This window comes from Sus scrofa, chromosome 6 (assembly GCF_000003025.6).
Source record: "Sus scrofa isolate TJ Tabasco breed Duroc chromosome 6, Sscrofa11.1, whole genome shotgun sequence".
NCBI lineage: Eukaryota > Metazoa > Chordata > Mammalia > Artiodactyla > Suidae > Sus > Sus scrofa.
In genome coordinates this window covers 124,022,166-124,041,212 of record NC_010448.4, presented here as the reverse complement: position 1 = coordinate 124,041,212, position 19,047 = coordinate 124,022,166, and the positions used below count along the sequence as shown (strand labels likewise).

Below are 19,047 nucleotides of genomic sequence, written 5' to 3'. Positions count from 1 at the left end.
TGCTAATAATTATATTAAAAACCGACCAAAAAATGAAAATAAAAGACAGGATTTTGGGGTCAAAAAATAAGGCTGAACTGTATAATATTTTCAGGAAATAATTTAAAATTGGAAAACACAGTTAACTTGAACATAAAAATATGAAATAAGATACCATGAAAATCACGATGATAAGAAAGCTAAAATAGCTCTGTTAATGAATAATAAAGTCATTTTTCAGACAAGGAAAATGACCAGTAAGAAAGAAATATTACTATAAAAGCATCAATTAATCAAGTTAACATAACAATTCTAAGTGTCCATACTCTTAATAAGATAATTTCAAATTAAATGAATCAAAAATAATTGAAAGGAGAAATACAAAAAGGCATACTTAACTTGGCCATATTAACACTCTTTTTTCAGTAATTAATAGAAAAATAGACTAAGTCATTAAGAATGTAGAAAGCTCAAACAACATTACTAACCAATTTGACCTAAGTGGATGTTATAGAAATTACAGACAAAAATCAGAGTTTTCAAGTATACAAGGAGTATTCAACAAAAAGGTCTGCATTCTTGGTCAAAAGAATAAACCCCCTAGTTGAAATTTAAGAATTTCAAAATGTGTAAGTCAAAGAAGAAATTCAAAGAAGTTAGAAAACATTTTGAAATAATAATAATAAAATAATGAAAAAAATAGCATAGTTTCCGGAATGTAGTTAAAATCATGTTTAGAGTAATGTTTATATCTCCAAATGTTTATAGTTGGGAAAAACAAATGATTGAATTAATGTTGTAAATTTCTATGTTAAGAAGCTACACAAAGAAGAACAAAAGTTAAATCCAGAGTAGATAGAATATACAAATTAAGTAACTAGAAGAAATCATAAATCAATGATGTAGAAAAAAAATTTAAACACACAATAGAGAAATTAATAAAATTATACTGCTTAAGAAGATTGATTAGGCTGAAAAAGCAGATAATGTCCATAGTCTTTAAAATTATAATAATGGAATTTGTAGTTAAGTTTATGCCAATATATTCTCTATCTTTGAAGGCATAATTTAATTTATTGAAAGAAACAAATTACCAGTAGACTTAAGGAGTAAGAGAAAAACTAAAAAAATCCTTTATGTAATAAAGAAATTTATAGTAAATGATTTCTCATTAAAAAACAGGTCACTAGTGGTTTGTCTGTTGAAATTTGATATATATCTAAGGAAAAAAATAAAATGAATTTTACACCAAGTCTTACAGAAAAAAGAGAAAGAAATATTTTGCTACTCACATTTTGAAGTTAGCACAACTTTGAAAACCATAATCAGACAAGAAAAATACAGACCAAAGATAATATATAATCATATATTTTTGAATGTTAAAAAATGGAATGAAATAACGTAAAGGGAGTAACTCATGATCAGGTGAAATTTTTCATGGAAATGGGGCATATATCCAGACAAATACTTCATTGAAAAAGATACATGCACCCTTATATTCATTGCAGCACTATTCCCAATAGTCAAGATATGGAAACAACCTAAATGTCCAATGACAGATGAACAGATTAAGAAGAAGTTGTACATATAAACAATTGAATACTACTCAGCCATCAAGGAAAACAAAATGATGGCATTTGCAGCAACATGATTGGAAATCGAGACTTGGATACAAAGTAAAGTGAGTCACAAGGAGAAAGACAAATACCATATAATATCACTTACATATGGAATCTAACATACAGCACAATGAACCTATCTACAGAAAAAAAGCATACTCATGGACATGGAGAGCAGACTTGTGCTTGCCAAGAGGGAGATGGAGAGAGTGGGAAGGACTGGGAGTTTGGGATTAGTAGATACAAACTATTGCATTTGGAATGGATAAGCAATAGGATTCTGTTGTATAGCACCGGGCATTATATCTGATCACTTGTGATGGAACATGATGGAGGATAAAGAGAAAAAAAGAATGTATATAGGTGTATGGCTGGGTCACTTTGCTGTGCAGCATAAATTGACAAAACATTGAAAAACAACTAAAATAATGATAATAATAATAAAAACATCAAGTGGAGTTCCCATAATGGTGCAGTGAATTAATGATCTGACTTGTCTCTGTGGAGGCACCAGTTTGATCCCAGGGCCAGTACAAAGGGTAAAGGATTGAGCATTGTTGCAGCTGTGGCATTTGTCACTGTTCCAGCTGGAATTCAATCTCTGGCCCAGAAACTTCCATATGCCACAAATGCAGCTGAAAAATAAATTTAAAAAAATTTTAAAAATGTAATTTAATACATTAACAAAATAAATGAGTAAATTTGTACAGTCATCTCAATGCATAAGAAAAAGTGTTTGGTAAAATTTAACACATATTTGTTGTTAGAATTTTCAGCAAGCTAGGAATAGAGGAAAATTCACCAATCTTAGAGGATTTATAAGTAACTTACACCTAACATCTTACTTAGTGGTAAAATAATTGTGTAATTTGTCCCTAATGTTTGTAACAAGGCAAAGATTTCCCTTGCATACCTTTTTGACATTATAGTGGAGGTCCTATTGAGCAAAACAAAGGGGGAGGTATTATAAAAGTAAAACTATCTTTAAACAATGATGGTTATTATTTTGGTTAAAAAATCATATGGATTCTACAAATCAAGGAATATTTCAAGAACAAAAAAAATCATTTTAAAAAAGAGTAAAGGTGAGTATACAAAAATCAATTGTATGTTTGTCTATATATTAGCAACAAAAACAAGAAAATGAATTCTCAAAAAATCTACAAATACTTGAAAAACTTCAGACTATAAAGCAAAATGTTCACATAAGTTATATAATTAAAAAATCCACCTCCTAGAATAATGACAATAAAGACAAAAATAAACCAATGGGAACTAATTAAATTCAAAAGCTTCTGTACAGCAAAGGAAACCATTAAAAAATGCAAAGACAACTCAAAGAATGGGACGAAATCTTTGCAAATGATTTAACCAGCAAGGGTTTAAATCTTCAATATATACAAACTCATACAACTCAATGACAACAACAAAAAAATTAAACAAAAAATGGGTAGAAAGCCTAAATAGACATTTCTCCAAAGACATACAGATGGCTAGCAAGCACATGAAAAAAAATGCTAAACATCACTAATTATTAGAGAAATGCAAATCAAAACTACTATGAAGTAGCACTTCATACTAGTCAGAATGGCCATCATTAACAAGTCAACAAAAAACAAATGCTATAGAGGATGTGGAGAAAAGAGAACCCTCCTTTACTGTTGGTGGAATGTAAATTGGTATAGCCACTATGGTAAACAGTATAGAGTTCCCTCAGAAAACTAAATATGGAACTACCATATGATACAGCAAACCCACTCCTGGGCATATATCCAGACAAAACTTTCATTCAAAAAGATACATGCAACCCTATGTTCATTGCAGCACTATTCACAATAGCCAAGACATGGAAACAACCCTAATGTCCATCAACAGATGAATGAATTAAGAAGATGTGGTACATATATATAATGGGATACTACTCAGCCATAAATAAGAAAAAGATAATGCCATTTGAGGCAACATGGATGGAACAAGAGACTCTCATACTAAGTGAAAAAAGCCAGAAAGAGAAAGACAAACACCACATGTTATCAATTATATGTGGAGTCTAAATTATGGCACAAATAATCTATCTACATAATAGAAACTGATCATGCACGTGGAGGGCAGACTTGTGAATGCCAGGGAAGAGGAGGGAGAGAAGGGTTCTGACAGGGAGTTTGGGATTGGTAGATACAGACCGTTACATTCAGAATGGATGGGTGATGGGGTCCTGCTCTATAGCACAGAGAACTGTGTCCAATCTCTTGGGTTAGGGAAAAAAAAAAAAAAAAAAAGAATGGGTGTGTATGTGTGGCTGGGTCACCTTGCTATACAGAGGAAAATTGAAGGAACATTATAAATCAACAATACTTTAATACAAATTTTTAAAAAATAAAATAAAAAATAAAACATAAAATTCAAAGTTATAAAATAAAGTAAGTCTCTGTAGAAAGGTTCAGATGTGCCAAATATTGGATTCTACCTATAAATGATATCATGGAGAACAGACTTGTGGTTGCCAAAGCGGAGGGGGAGGAAATGGGATAGAGTGGGAGTTTGGGGTTAGGAGATAAGCAATGAGATCCTGCTGTATAGCACAGGGAACTATATCTAGTCACTTGTGACAGAACATGAAGGAAGATAATATGAGAAAAAGAATGTATATATGTATAACTGGATTGCTTTGCTGTACAGCAGAAACTGACAGAACATTGTAAATTAACTATCATAAAAAATTTAAGAATTATAAACCCATGCTAAAAGAAAATGAGTAATGCCGAAATGAGTAATGCTTAAACAAATGGAGAGTTATATGCTATCATTTTTTAGGAACTCCATAGTTACAATATTGATTCTTACCAAATTTATCAACGGATTCGATAAACTTCCAATCAAAGTCCAAACACATTTTTAGTAGATCTTAACAAGTAGGTCCTAAAATATATATGGAAATGTGAGGAAATGAAGAATAAAAATCTTTAAAAAAAGAACATATGTGCAGGATTTACATTACTTGATTTGAAGAATTATTGGAAGGCAACAGCAATCAGGACAGTGTAATATTGGCTTGATTCCGAAGTAAGTCAATGAAATGAAATAAAGAACACAGAAATTGATCCATTCTTAGGCATTAAAATGGTTTTTTGACAAGGTTGTCAATGAAATCCAATGGAGAGGAGAAAAAGTAGTTCCATGGTAAATGAGAAGTAAAATAGAAAAAATATAAATGGTCAATAGTATATGAAAGAATTTTCAATGACATTAGTCAGAAAAATATGAATAAAATAACCAACAATTAAATGTCAGCACATTCCTACTATAATGGCTAAAATTAAAATGGCTCGCAATACTAAGAGTTAGTGAATTGGGGAAACAATTGGAACTTTCCTATGTGGCTGATGGAAGTATAAAATATTTAACTGTATTGTGACTTGGTGAAGCATTTTCTAAAGAAGTAAAATGTACATTAAACTTATGATACAACCATTTCACTTATAATCATTTGCCCAAGAGAAATAAAAACTTATATGTCCAGAAGAAAGTGTTTACAGGAATGTTCAGAGCAGTATTATTCATAAAATGTCCAAAATGTAAAAACACAAATATTCATTAACATAGAATGACTAAATAAATTGCAGTTTAATCACAAAATGAAACACTACTTCATAATTCAAAGGAACAAACTACTGGCATATGCAATTAAAACAGATGAAATTTTAGTTTTTATACTGAAAAGGAAATAAGGGTAACTTTACAGTGGAGAAGCCGAACAAACATCGCCTTAGGTAGGTGATCAGAGTGAGCATCAGTAATGGTAAGTCATTTGAAAACTGGTATCCTTGATATGATATAACAAAAACAGCACTTTACCTCTATGGTCTTCCTCCCCAAAACACAAAATTCTAATCATGATAAAAACATCAAATTCCAATTGAAAACATTCTATAAAACATCTTACTACTAATCTTAGAAAATATCAAGGTCATCAAAAACAAGGAAAGCTTGAGAAAACATCATAACCAAGAAGCCTGAGAAGACATGACTAAATTTAATGTGATACCCTATACAGGACATTAGGTAAAAAAAATAAGGAAATCTGAATAAAGAATTTGTTTTACTTAATAATAATGTATCAATATTGGTTCTTTAATTGTAAAAATTTTACCATAACAAGGTGAGATGTTAATAATAGAGGAAAGTAACTGCGACATATATGGGAATTCTTGGTATTATCTTATAATTTTTCTTTCAACCTAATATGGTTCTAAAAAAATATAATAAATGAAAAAGCCATAAATATGAATGTATATATTGCATGATTTAATTTATATTAAATTTTAGAACAGACTATACTAATATTTGATGAAAGGAAAAATCAGAGTAGTGGCTGCCTCTTGAGAAGAGGGTGTAAATTAACTTTCCAGTCAAGAGGACTTTCTGAGGTGAAAAGACAAAATGTTCTCTATCTTGAAAGAGGTCAGAATTATATCAGGATTATATGGATGTGATCATTTTTTCAAAACTCATTGAATTTTGCACCTCAAATCTGTGCATTTAATTATATGTAAAATACAAGTCTTTTTTTAATGTAAAAAATGTTATTGAGCAGCAATAATGAAGAATTCAAAACCTACCTCTATTCTGGCCTCTTCTTTCTGATTTAGCTGTTATCTGCCTAAAATGAAAATGGGTATTCTTTGCAGTTCTTTGCCTTATGAGATCTTTGTACAAAAGCCACTTGGTGAGTACAAAAGCTCATTGTAACTGTGCAGGATGACTCACTGCCAGTTGAACTTTTAAATAGGGAACTTTACTCCAAAATCTTATCTCCCTTTGTTTCTGGATCTGAATACATGCAGACATTCTTTCCTTCTCTTGTCCTAATTTAAATTCTCAAAAAGGAATGAACTCTCTCTATAGTCAAGGTAACATTTTTCTCCTTGTGATCGTTCCAAAATCAGGCCCCAATTTTACTCATTTTATCTGTATTTACCTGTCACTCTACTTTTTACTCAAATGTAATTATTGTTCAGATTTTTGTTCACGTAAAACAACTGTTGTCTTGAACCCCAAGCTCTTATCTTTACATAAGTGCAATGGACAGATCTTCCCACTTACTTTTCATACTCTTTAGTATTTTAACTCTTCATTTTAGTGGAAAAAATGTTTAAGTAAAACAAAAAAAGAGGAGGAAGCAGAAATGAAGAGGAATGTGAGGAATGAAAGCAGGACACTGAAAGGTAAATTGTACTACTATTTGACTCAGCCAAGCTCACCTAAAAGACTAATAGAGCCTCTAATAAGCTATGTGTGTCACAGTATCATTAACTTGATCATGTCTGTTATTCTCTTATAAGATTTTTCCCCTGAATTGGATATTACGTGGTAACGTTAAGGACATACTGATAAAGGCTTATGATAAAGGAAAATATAGGGTTCAAGTTGAGAGTGGCATCATTTAGAATTTCAATGAACTCCATGATTTAACTTTTCCTCATCGTGATTTATACCTACCTTATTTTATAAATGCATGTTTTAATGTAAAATAAAGACTTTTGAGATTCAAAACATCCAAAACATCTAAGGAAAATTACAAATGTATATCATCTGGCTCTGAACAGAGCTTATTCATATAAGAATTTACTTTTTATAATATTCAGAAGAAGATATTTGTCATGCAATACATACATAAAATAGTAATTTACTAAGAATTAGTATACACAAAATATAATTAAAATTATTCTGAAGATAATTGCTTCTCTTACAGAATCCAAATCCATATATTGCTATTTCTCTGACAAAATATTACTAAGACCTTTAAATATAATTTTCTGGAGGAGTGCAAAGTGCCATTTAATAAACAATTTCTTTTAATAGAATGTCCAGCAACTGAGAATTTGCTGCTTTTATAATTATTTTTTACCAAGGATATAATGAGTATTCAAGATATTCATAGAACAGTGCTAAATAGTGTTAGCCATAGGAAATGGACAGAACTCTGAGCCATGTCGAGATGGCCATACAAGAAAAGGGACTAAGTCAAAGGGGTGAAAGAATTGCAGGAAAACAGAGCGGTTATAAGGGGGCAAAAAAAAGTCATTTTTGGTAAGACATCAATGAGTATTGATCTAGTGCACAGAACTACAAAGTGCCAAGTCAAAACAAACAAGGTAGCGCAATGCCTCTATGCATGGTATCAACATGGAGACAATAGATCAGTGCAAGGCCATCCAAGTTAATTCCATCCAACACAAGGTGAAGAATTAAAATATGGATTGGTCTCATAAATGGACTGAGAAGACTGGTTCGGGTCAATAATCTCCAGCTGGTCATTGAAGTGAAGATAAGGGAAACATTCTGCCAATTATAAATATCAAATTGTTGGGAGGAGGCTGGGAAGGCCCAAGTACCAAAGAGCCAAAAAATGAGTGCTCACTACATACCCTAGCTTTCTCTTTGAGACAGAACAAAATTTGAATAAGTAATCTCTAAGATCCTTGCCCTCAGACCATGTCTAATATTTATTATCCTGTAAAGACAAGACTTCTGATGTTTTTGCTAAATAGAATCTTCATGGTTGCAGGAACACTACACACTGAATGTGTTTGGATGACCATGGAAAACTTCTTCACAAGTTTGCATTAAATCTCAAACTAATATTAGCAGGCACAGGATAAGGTATACAATAAAGTAAAAACAAACAAACGAAGACAAAAACTGATCCCTTGCTACAAGGGCAGTATATAGTAAATACCATAGTACGTAGACATAATATAGGATATGTAGCTTAAAGGTAAACAGGCTATACATTAAGGAGACATTCAAAAAAAGAACTGTCAAGATGAAGTGAAGAGTTCCTGGGAAAATGTCCATTAGTAAATCTGATCCTAAAACTTATGTAAATAAGAGGAAGACAGTCCTAACAGGAGAAATAGCGTAAATAGAGGCTTATATCCCCAAATAATTATATACCAAATGTGGACTCCTAGGAATTCTGAGTAGACCTCACTGAGCTTCAGTAGAAGGTTGCTATTGGGAACTAGGGAAATAAAATAATGCAATATAGGCATTTTTCTAAGCTCATTGTATAGTGAAAAACAGGAAAAAAGCTTTAAAAAGTTACCCAAGGTCACACAGCTAGTAGATAGTGGAGCTCAGAGTTTACCACAGACAAAATGGTTCCAAATTTCTTCTCTTAACCACCATCTCATACAAATCTCAATATTGAATGGATTATTTCAAGTTTGCAGTCTACCTTTAAAAAAATTTTCCAGACCAATACAAATATGGTAGAAATATTTGTCACCAAATAAATGAATAATGTTTCTGGGAAAAACCTTACTTATCCTGTCAGTTCATCTAGTGACTCTAAAATAAGGACCAAGCAGTAATGAATCCTCTGAAAGCTCAAAAAGAAAAACTCAATCCATCTCATTGCCCTAAGGACAGCAATCCACCCACCCCAACATTGGATATGAACCTTGCTCAAAAATTTCCCCAGAAAAGGTACAGATCATTGTTTTCTTATTTGCTATTACAAAGTTGTAGTTATAAGTATGAGCATGACCAATGAAGAAATTTCCTTCAAATAATCTCAATTTACATTTTAGAGGTGGAATGTTAAACCAGGAAACAAACACAATTTAATTATTATTGTCACATGGATTTAGCTCCAAAATCTGTGCACTCATAAAACCATCTAATTCAGCCCTCAAATTTTATCATGTGATTTGTCACACGAGATATTCACATGCAAAGAAGAGGTGTCAAATTGACTCACGCTCCCTTGGAGGACCTTTAAGTATAATTTCTCCTAGGTTTCTATTGGAGCATTTAACTTGCTTTGGGAAAATGTCACTCATACTTATTACTTCAGTCTTTCTTGCCAAAGAGACACCAGTTAATGTCCCAGCAGGGTTTGCACCAGGAGCCCCATTTTTTCAAGGGCTTTCTAACTCAGTCATAAAAATTGGATCTGGGCACAAGCTTCTCCCAGTTGTGGTGCACTTTCTAGCTTGTTTGTTATAACCAGATGTATTTAAATTTTGTTCAGCTGCTTTTGAAGGTGGAAGGAAAATGACATTTTCTGCTTTTGAAATGAATTTTGGCAATGCTGGGAACCTAAAGGGAGTCTGATTTTAAAATTAAACATGAACTTTTAGATTCTATTCGGCCCATACTTTTGATCTGGGGCCACTGCCTATGGGCATTTCTATTAACAAGCAAACAGAAAATAAAACCCAGTGGAAATCATCCAGTTAAAAAGAAGCTGATAATTCAGTTCCATTCCAACCCTTATGCTAATAGTCAGCCAATTGCTGAATGCCTTGACCTCTGTGGAAGATGCATTCTGGCTCTGTTCAACATCAGATCGGGAGCTTGGGCCCAGATACAATTTTGGTTAGAAACTGAGAAGGAGGCATAATGAGAAGAGGGACTTTTGATCACAAAAGAAATATATTGGAAGAACAAAACAAAAACAAATTAGACTCAACCAAGGGAGAGGAGAGCCTACTATGTGTTCCAAAATCTGGCTAGGGTTTCTTCAGACAGTGGGGGTAACCATTGTGGAAGATGTAAACAATATAAACAGTGGAAAAGATGTCATGGGGTGTCATTCTTATTTTGCTCAGCAAGAAAACCTAGACCTAGCCCCTGGGAAGGGGAACTGCAGGAAGAAACACAGAGTGAAGATGAACTGGACACTTTTAGAGGATCATATTGGCAAGACTAGATTGCCTAGATTGTAGAGGGTCTCATACACAAGACTGGGACCTGTCATTTGCTCATTTGTAATGGGACTTACAAAATTAATGAGGGCCTTTTGAAAGGAAAGACACTTGAAATAATGTTTTAGAAGATTGATCTGCTTTAGTATCTAGGAAGAATGAAATCTAAGCCTGAAGAAAGGAAGACAGAAATGTCTTCCAGTCAATGAGGATCTAAAGTTTGATGATTATCAGAAAAAGAAAAGAATAGCTTGAACTTAGGGTCTGATTTTGTGTGAGGCATGGGCGGAATGATAAAGAAGTGAGAGGTGAGATGTGAAAACACTGAGGAATGGATGCCCTCAGGGCCTTGGTTTCAAGTTCGGTTTCTTCTGTTCTGAATCTCCAGTGATGGGTCTTTCTAATGTGGCAGCCTCAGCTCTAGAATCAAAGTTAGGTATAGGGTACAACTTCTCACTCTTGCTTATGTTTTGGTGGAGAGGGAAACTGGAAGTGTTCCTCCTAAAGAATTAAGCAAACTATGGTGTGGCAGAGCTTACTACTTGATGCACACTCTCATCTTCTTTGCTGGGAATGTGGGTGCCAGGTTAAGAAAAAGGAAAAGCAGTAAGACAGCATTAAAATTAATGATCCATTTCCTTAAGTCCATGCTGATAAAGAGTTCAGTGAGTTTTTATTTTTTCCTCCAGATTTATTGAGGTATGATTGACAAGTAAAATTGTGTATATTCAAGGTATACAATTTGATTTATACATCTTCAAAATGATTACTACCATTAGGTTCATTAATACCTCCAGCGAGATTTAAATGGCAACTGTTGGATGAGATGTTCTGGAAAGCCTTTTAAAAGGAGTTGATTTCCTTGAAAGAAGATAATACTTTCTTCAGATGTGCTTCCTTTTCTTCTTGCTTTATCAAACAAATAGGATATTTGGAGATCCAGCAACAATGTCATAGCAATAAAGAAAATTGAAAATGTAAGCCAAGTGTAAGGATGGCAAAGCAGAAAGACAGAGGGAACTTCCAAAATTCAAAACCCACCATATTAGCCCTGTACTGCCTACATCTGGACTTTATATTATAGGCTCCTTCAGGGAAAATAACTGCTATTTTTATTTTGAGTTATTAATTTGTAATGGACACATGGAGAACACAACATTCATTAAGTGTAGAAGATGTATGCATTTTAATTTATGTCTTCTGTCATTAAAAACTGCTTGAAATAGATGAAATATGCTAATAAAAATGACCTTGTCCCTAGACCTAGGAAAAGACCGAAACCTAGTAAGTAATCAGGAAATGTTTGTTGACTGAATCTGTTGGTGGGTAAATAAATTAATAAATTAATCATTTACTCCCTCCTAGTCTGATTAATTTCATCCTCTTAATACCTGTTTGCTGGAGACACCCTTATATCTCTATCAGATGGTAGAGAAAGAAAAAGACTCATATTAGCCAAATATTGCTTATTTTAACTTTAATATCTCTGTAAATTGGAAGGTTCAATTTATTGGATCATATTAAGAGATCTTAGAGATATATAGATAAAAATTAATGCCTAGAAAGGCTAGGCAAGGACTAATACCCAAATATTTAAAGGACACATAAATCTACCATAGAAGGGCCTTTACCAAGTAGGGAAAAATAAAAGGACTTGAATGATGAGGTAACAGAAAAAGAAGTGGCTTTAAACATATGAAATGGTTCAGCCTCACACTAATAAACATTATCATAATAAAAAAATAATAATGACCTTCAATTTTTAAAATTCAGAATAACAAATATCAAAAAGTTGTCCTGGAGATAGGGAAATATGTGCTGTCACATCTCTTGTTAGGAGTACGGTTTGGTATAAGCAACTAACTGGGCAATTGTGCAACATCTACCAATATTGAGACTATGTTTACCCATTGATCTAATTTCATTCAAAGGACTTTATTACACAGATATATTTGTACATATGCACAGAGATGTATATGCAATAATGTTTGTTATCAATGGTAATTTTTTTAAAAAGAACATAAAATATCCTTTATTTCCATTGAGATGTTCCCTCTAGTTATCCATTTTGTCTAATAACAAACATTTTATTTACATAATGAATACTAAGAAGGCTATTAAAAAAGTGGGTCTTTATGTGCTAAGATGAAAGGGTTCTGACTAAGTATTAAGTAAGAACAACATAAGCTTATAAGTTTATATGCCTTTAGTACTTAAAACAATCATTTTGGTTAATGTTCTCCATTTTCCTAAGGTCACAAACCAAAATCATAGCCTTAATCCAGTTATTTAGTAAATTTTGTCAACTAGAAGAGGGGATATGAATGGTTCAGTGCAATTCATTCCCACTCCTAGAGAAGAAAATTAGAGTGATCTTTTACACTGACACCATTCTATCACTTTCCTGTGGGGCCCATTGAAAAGTAATGTTTAATACCTGATTTGGAAGTCCAGTTCACAAGCAGGTCCTAGTAATATGAGAAAGCCAGCTCTAGTTACCCTGATGAATACTTTATCTGGTTCATGGGAAAATTAAATTCTCCTTGTCCTTGGGCTGATCATGAGATGTTGTGTATCTTCTTTAGCCAAAACACCAGGAAGGTTATTGGTCATTAAATTATCTAACCCGTAGTCCACATGGTTATTTGATTTAAACATGTCCTACAGTAGTGCATCCTGCAGACCTATTATCACTGTATTTAAGGTTATTGCCTTTAATTTGTTTCAAATTTGCCAGCCCTTCTGCATTGCCCCTGGTATCTCATTTTCCTGTTGTACCAATGTACAATAGAATGTTCTTTCCTTCTGTGCTGTCAGTTTGCTTATATTACTTTGCTAGAGTCCTAATGACTCTATATTTCATTACCTTAAGTGTTCTTTTACCCTGTTCCCAGTTTCCTTATTGTAGTCCAGGATATCTATCTTTTGGAAGGTAACTTTAAGTTTTCTTTCTTTCTTTTTTTTTTTATTTTCCCACTGTACAGCAAGGGGGTCAGGTTATCCTTACATGTATACATTACAATTACATTTTTCCCCCAGCCTTTCTTCTTAAGTTTTCTTATTGTAGTCCCGGATATCTATCTTTTGGAGTAGTTGTGAACCTACTCCAGGCTACATAGTTCATGACAATGACAAATATCTACCATGATTGGTGACCATGAAAATGACTGAGATTTTAATTTTGCTTGGATGTGATCTAAAAGGCCAAAAGGCAAAACATGATCTGGAAATTTCACACTACTATGGAGTTTTTTTGTTTGTTTGTTTTTTCTATAGACAAATGTCTAAAAGATAAAGTGCTATATTAGGGGAACAGAAATAAAAAAACAAAATAAACAACAAAAAAATTAGACTTTGGAGTGAGGAAGAACTGGTTTTGAATTCCAACGCTATTCTACCTATTTGCATGACATTGGAAAAGTTATGTAAACTCCTTGGGTTTTAGTTTACTGTGTAAAATAGGTGTAATGATGCATACTCACCAAGTTGTTCAACCCAAGGACAAGTTGAATACATAGCAGGTATTCCATACATTTATATATTATTATTTAAATAGAGGGTCAGCATTGCCTTATCAAGATAAAGTTTTATTTTGGGGGCAGAAATATTGAGAAAATCAGACTACATGAAAAATACAAATAATAAAGATTTTGGAAATAGTCATGTTTAATTAATTGGCAAATATAAATATCATTGTATCATATACTTATCCTAATATTAACTTACAATTTTTTAAAAAATAGGTAAACAAACATCGGAAAGAAAAAATTGAACTATGATGTTCTGAATGAACAATATAATATGTAAGATTTAAAGTTAGAATATTTTGCCTCAAACATTGAGCAATTAGGAAAATTTCTGTTTTCTCAACTGTTAAATTGGAACGTTGAACAAGTTCCCTTCTGTTCTTTATAGTTTCATTATTCTATAATATAATGATATGCAGCCTTTCCTTATCCAGGTGGCCTTTCTTCTTTTTCACTTCCAGGTACTTCTCAATTCTTCTCTTATGATTATGTCCATGACAACCAGTTTTGTTCATCTGTATATATTTGAGAAATCTCTATTTTTCTACTCCATTAGCCAAATTATCAAATTGTTACTTATCTCCTGATGTTCAGCTTTGTGAAAGAGGGGCTTAGTCAATGGTGTGCTTATAAATGTTTAGTAACTAGGTTTCTAACAAAAAAGAAGAGAGAGAGAGCCCTGCTTTGTAAAATTTGCGGATTTCTGTGGTATAAAAAGTTCTGTCACTGGGGATTTGAGACTGGCACATGTATACTGCATATTGAATGCCTGGCCAGTGGGGACCTGCTGTCAGCACAGGGAACTCTACGCAATTAATATCTGTGATAATCTATATGGGAAAAGAATCTGAAAAAGAATGGATGTGTGTATATATGTGTAACTGAATCCCTTTGTTGTATAGCAGAAATGATCACGACTTGTAAATCAACTCGACTTCAATGAAATTTTTTAATATGGGAAAAAAAATTCTGTCATGGTTTGTTTCAGTCTATCATTGTGATATTTCTTAAGGTAGGGATGGAAGAGATGGACGTTAGCACACCATTGCATAATATCCCATACATAGTTACAATAGACAACAGAGAAAATATAATTAGAAAGTGATGTATTTTTAGTATTTTTGACACTTGCTTTTAGCATAGTATATTTATTTGTAAATTCATATAATTTATAATTGTGTCTTTTTCCAAAAGCAGATTGCAAAATTCCTGAAAATCGAACAATTAGTTGTTTTGAGCTAGTATGAGCTGAATCCAGCACATCACTAGCACTTAGTTCCAAAATTTAATTGGATGATGAAAAATGTTGTAGATTCCAGCTACTTGGACTTGGAAGGGTTAGCTGAGCTTATGAATGCCTTTAACTCCATGGAAGAAAAAAGAGAATCAGTAAATTACATAGTTTTCTATCAACTATTAGTAATAATGTATATTCTAGATATCATCAATGAGTATTAATATATATTTTTTACACATATGTCTAAATTTGTGTTTATATTGGTCATAAAAAGATGTTTCCATAAAATTTTAAAGTCATAGTGTATACAATTTAACACTTGGGGAGCTACAAAGCAAAGCGTAATAGAAATGGGAGCTATCTATCAATGAAATAGAAGTATTTCTATGCAATTCCAAAAGTAACCAGTAATGGTTAAAAGGAATTATGATTTTTTCAATTCCCAACAGTCAGGAAAATGATTGTAATTAGGACAATGGCCAAAATGATCACGTTCTGTGTGATAAATTATTTGCTAGTGATGCCTAATTCTGAGGGCACTGCCTCACCTGTTATGAAAAATCTGTGTAGATACAGATGGGCATTTGGAAGAACAAGACAGACCATAAAACATTCAAACTCTGTGTCAGATCTAAGGCTATAATAAAATTAACATATAATTTGCATATCAATTATAGGGAAAAAGAGCAATGTTGGTCTAAAGCAAATCAGAGGAATAATACCAATGTTACCTTAAAAGTTGGTGTTGGAAAATCATATAAATGAATCCATAGTTGGTTTGATAAAATTGATAACATGTTTCGCAAAGTTGTCTCATAAATGAAATCGAGGCATTTGCCACTGGTTGCGCTACTTCCAAAGAAAAAAGAAACTGCATTGATGAGGGCAAAAATGTAATGAGCAGCAAGTTAGCTGTGGCAACTGTGGGAGGTATGGCTGATCTGTAAAATCTACAGAGTTAGTTAATAGAACGTGGCATCCCTAGGTGCAAGATAAACAGACTAATAATAAGGGTTTTTCTCTATACAACAAAAGAAATCAAGAACACGTAATCAGCAACCTCAGAACAACTTCCCAATTTTCTTAAAAAAATCATAATTTTGTCAATTTATGAATTGTATTCAATTTTTAAACTTAAAACTTATTAATTGACAGGAGGACTGGATTCTCAGAAAAAAGTAATACTACATCAAGGGTATGTGATAATGATTCTCTCGGTTTTTACTAATAAGGATCCATGACCATTTACAAAAGTAACATACTTGATGGAAGAGAGAAACCACAAACATATTTGAGATTGTTGATTCTAAGCTATGATCTGTCATCAATACCCAGAAACCAAAACTTCATCATGCCCCCACCACATCATTAAATATGGGTCAAAAGGGGTAATAAATAGAATATTGGATCAGGTTTATCTCACAGCAGATCCATTGGACCATGGACCAACTCAATTGTCATTTCTCGGGTCCTCAAATATTTACTTAAAATATAACTGATTATTAAAAGGATACCTTGGCTTGGGTGATAAAAGTGAATATCATGTGACAACCTCCAATACTCCCCATGCCTTAGGGCAAGATGGCAAGTCAAAATAATATTACATCATTATGGGAGATTTTAGTGCCACTCTTAAAGATCTAAGGTATGCAGGATAGTAGTTCTCTTATATCTCTACTTATTGTATAGTGTTGATCTTACAGAGGCTAGAGAGAACCTAAAGGAGGATATTAAACTACCCCAAACTAAATTTTTTATTCCCAAATGCAGCTTATGTATTTACCTTTGTTCAGGTATATGGCATGTTATCATTAAACTCCTGCATGCATTATTTTTTTTTTTTTTTTTTTTTTTTTTGTCTTTTGTCTTTTTGCCTTTTTTTGTTGTTGTTGTTGTTGCTATTTCTTGGGCCGCTCCCGCGGCATATGGAGGTTCCCAGGCTAGGGGTCGAATCGGGGCTGTAGCCACCGGCCTACGCCAGAGGCACAGCAACGCAGGATCCGAGCCGCGTCTGCAACCTACACCACAGCTCACGGCAACGCCGGATCGTCAACCCACTGAGCAAGGGCAGGGATCGAACCCGCAACCTCATGGTTCCTAGTTGGATTCGTTAACCACTGCGCCACGACGGGAACTCCTGCATGCATTATTATTTGCTCCTATCAGAAAGGAGGATCAGAAACATTTGGGGAGTACCTCTCATGGTTCAGCAGTTAACGAACCTGACTAGTATCCATGAGGATGCAGGTTCAATCCCTGGGCTCGCTCAGTGGTTAAGGATTCGGTATGGCAGTGAGATGTGGTGTAGTTCACAGACACGGCTCACATTTGACATTGTTATGGCCATAGGATAGGCCAGCAGCTACAGTTCTAATGGGATCCCTAGCCTGGGAACCTCCATATGCCACTGGTGCAGCCCTTAAAAAAAAAAAAAGAAAAGAAAAAAGAAACACTTGGCATATTTATAAGCCAAAAATCCATTTACATCTTTCTCTAAATTCAAATAAAATTCTATTAACAAAACTAAGTATCCAGCTGGATATTGCCCACCACCTACAGTTTTCCAATTTTTTTGTCTAGTGATCAAGAAGAGTGAGGAGGTAAATCCTGAGGGTTTGTGTGTTTCATAAATTATTTTTCAAGGAAGAAGATTTTTATTTTCCTTCAAGCAAGGGAGATGGGAGTGGGAGGGAGAGCATGATAACCAATAACATGGAGGATAAAGCCACTATTTTAGACTCAAAGAAGTCAGAACAATCTGGATATTTATCATTTATGAGTACATCAACACAAATACACAGATGTCCTCTTCCCATGTCTCCTTCCAAATCAAGAATCTAACCTTGGCACATCTGACTTTTAAGAATTGCAAAATTACCTTACTCTGGGGTTGTTTTACAATCCTGCTTAAGACCAGAGCCTTGATCTCAGAGTTCTTCTGTTCATAGGAGATAAGCGTCCTTTTGCAGCCTACCAAGGAGAGCCTCTGACTTTTGTCCTTAGCCTTTAATGGATAATTAATTACCTTCTACCTTTCATTGATTTTCACCAAATCATTTATTGACCTTAAGAACAGCCTTCAAATTCTACTGCACTTAGAATTATTTTCTCCCCTCAAATTTATCAAAAGGAAGATGCATAATCCTAGGCCATTCATTTCTTTCCATCACTATGCCATTCCACATTAGCACCAGTGAAATGTTTAACAATTGTTCTGCTATGGCAGGATAGCAACTATCAGTGCTCTATCTCCCCTCAGTGAGTAGGTACTCATTGCCAGTCAGCTAGTGGAGACTCTCTAAAATTCAGTTTTATACTCTACCTTCTTGAACCACTTTTACACCAACTGTTGCAGGTGAGAAGACCTGCAGGTGAGAAAACAGATTTCTGTTAGAATTTTGTTGTAAGCGTTCTTGTATCCATACATGATGGGCAGTTTAAAAGCAAGGTGAAGCATAAGGTTAAGATGGGCTATAATTAATTTATATCATTGAATCTCAACCTATGAGGGAGTCTAAAGTTGAGATAGCCCTTCATAATTAGAGCAAGAAGGCCAGACTTAACTCCTGCACTGACCAGTCACTTGATATAAGATGTCCCTGGGAAGAAGATGAGACTTTGGCTACAATGGATTTCTTTGGCCCAGGGTAACCTCTGGAAGGGAATTTTAAGTGAGACTCTGTAAGGCATCAACTCTCTGAGCAGTAAGACAGCTTACTCCTGTAAAATGGGTGGAGGATGAAAGCTAGGTAGTACTTACTAGACAGTGTTTATTACAGGGAAGTATTTCTGGAAGTAGTTATGAAGAACGACTTTGTCTTGTGAATAGATAGGGTTTTGAATGTCAAGAAGAAGAAGGCTCATGAATAAAAGTCAAGAGACAAGAAAAGAAAAATTATATAAGGAGAATGGTAAGTGGTCTTTTCATTAGGTAGAACCATAATTAGACAAACGTATTGCAGTTGTGAAAG

General features: G+C 33.7%; 1 long non-coding RNA gene across 2 annotated transcripts in view; it reads right to left on the bottom strand.

The window, feature by feature from the left end:
* Positions 1 to 6,329, bottom strand: part of LOC110261200 — a 173,901-nt gene extending 167,572 nt beyond the window's left edge. For both annotated transcript variants that reach the window (XR_002345102.1, XR_002345101.1), the window contains exon 1: positions 6,218 to 6,329. This is a non-coding gene — a long non-coding RNA (uncharacterized LOC110261200). The remainder of the gene's footprint in view (positions 1 to 6,217) is intronic.